Here is a 2500-nt window from a genome sequence, read left to right as displayed (position 1 = left end):
CAAAATTTTATTTTGAAAATAAAGCTTCTATTATTTACATAAGCAGTAATGCTTCATTTACGCCGACTTTGATTCCGTGGTTGTGGGAAAAGTGCACTTTTTGGGACAGTTCCGTGGTTAGCTTGAAGTCCTCGCCTTGGGTAAAATACACCCAGTACGGAACTGTTTTCCAAAAAAAAATTAATGTTCTACTATCAAATTTTTTTTCTTCTTCAAATATGTTCTTTATTAGACTGTTCCTAGCAAATACCTGAAAAAAAAAATCGGGGGTCACCGTCCTCGTTTGAGAGAAAAGGAGCATTTATTTCGCTATCGGGTTTAGTTTGAGCGAAATCTCTTACGTTTTGTATGCGCACGAGCTCATGTGGGCGCGCTAATGACGCGAAAATCGTGCGCAGTAGGGATGCGCAATGCAATACTAAGGAATTACCTTAAGAGGGATTACCTTTAGTAGAAAGCCTATACGGGGTATTCTCTCTCTTACCTTGATAATCTCTTGAAATAACCCTTCATCGGTAACAAATTTTGAAACTACTCTGAAAACTATAGCAAAGAAAATAAAAAAAATCTAGTGAACTACAGTGGAGTAGACCTTTGAAAGGGTCCTTGGTAGGAACTTGCATCTTCCACCATTACGCAGACCGTGGTAATGTAGAAACTCAAAAAGACGAAACCCATCGGAGGTAACATTTTCAAGATTCATCTCACAAAATCATAAAGTAGTGTCACTGTCACCCTCTATGCGTACGTTCGCGTTGCATTCCAATGGAAATACTGAGACAAAAGGTCTACTATAATCTTTGTCTAATTCCAATACAAGAAATGATAATATTTACAGATTGAACCCAGAATTTAACTGAGAGCCCATTGCAAACATGAAGCGAATGGATTTTAACTTGACTCGGCCGCCATTTTGAGACCGTATGCTCTCCCAGTGAGCTTTGCGTGCCTATTCACTAGTTGGCGTCAAAATGCAAATTCCCGTCTAAGCCCCGCTCAAGGTCCCCGCTCGCCGATACTTGCGCCAAATGCTGTCGAAAAGCCCGCATACCGTGGCAAAAGTGACAATCCAAAACCGCTGAAATCCCCCGCAGTGACTTCGCGATTAATTAACTGCGAAATGATTTCGCAGTTAATTAATCGCGAAGTCACTGATTCATTCATATGTTCAGACGAACATTTCGCAGTTAATTAATCGCGAAGTCACTGATTCCTTCATATATTCAGACGAACATTTCGTAGTTAATTAATCGCGAATTCACTGATTCCTTCATATATTCAGACCAATATTTCGCAGTTAATTAATCGCGAAGTCACTGATTCCCAGATATATTCAGACGAACATTTCGCAGTTAATTAATCGCGAAATCACTGATTCCTTCACATATTCGCGAAGTTCTCTTATATGCATATATGTACAAAGCGAATAATTATTCGAGGTTAGTTAACGGCAAAATTTGGATCTGTTATATTACAAATCAAAATATTTTCAAAAATATACAGAGAATTTTCATTGCAAATTTTCATAATTTATCTATAGATATAATCCATAACAAAATTTTTACTCATATTAATTCCCGACATGGTTACAAGATAAAATAATTACTGTGCAGGTTATAAAATGTGTATGGTGGTCAAAGTAGCGAAGGCTTTCTAGTTGACCACCAGTTTTCATTCAACGACTACGGGACTGCGGACCGCGGTGGCAGTTCATTTCACAGCTTGCCCTTTAACACTTTTCTTTTCATTCATCGACTTCGGGACGGCGGACCGCGTTGGCAGCTTTTTTAAGAAGGACATTTGGTGGGTCGGGTATTCTGCAATTGCTCCCCGAGCGGCTCTCCAGTGACCGCTGAATATGTTTCCTCCAGTCAATATTTTCATTTAGAAGAACCTTCCTATATCCTTTTTGCAGCTTAGAATCACTGGGCAAAGTGTAATTCTGCAGTTATTCGTACGAGTTTTCGTGTAGGTCACCACCTACAAGTGCACTTCCGTCCGGGAAAACCGATAATTAGTGCCCAGCTTCCAAGACTGCTCCCCAGACCTCCACTGGTTCACAACACTACAATCATGGACAGGGCTGAATAACGTCTGCGCATGTGCAAGCTGTCATGGTGCGATCGATTGCGTGCGGCCTAAGTACCACAACAATTCTTATGAAAATGGCGGCGTTTTCGAAAATTCTCGTGTAGACCCCGGTGTTTTGTAAAAAAGGAGCGTTTAACTAAAAACGGGAACTTGACGTTTTCAGAAGAGGTCCGTCGAAAATAGGTCTTTCCACACCGTTTTGTACAAAAGGGTTTAAAGTATGTACAAAAGGTGAAAAAAGTGCGGAAACCCGATAGTTTTTTGGGCGAACTTTATCGATTGTCCATCGGAGAGATGAGTTACGTGGGGTTGATATGGGTTATGTTTACTTTGTTGTCGCTGGGGTGTTATAGAAAGCCCACGGACCGGATTTGTTGGTTTGTAAAGCGAACAAGAACTGGGGAAGTAT

The sequence above is a fragment of the Montipora capricornis genome, chromosome 3, assembly GCF_036669925.1.
Source record: "Montipora capricornis isolate CH-2021 chromosome 3, ASM3666992v2, whole genome shotgun sequence".
Classification (NCBI taxonomy): domain Eukaryota; kingdom Metazoa; phylum Cnidaria; class Anthozoa; order Scleractinia; family Acroporidae; genus Montipora; species Montipora capricornis.
This window is presented reverse-complemented; position numbering follows the sequence as displayed.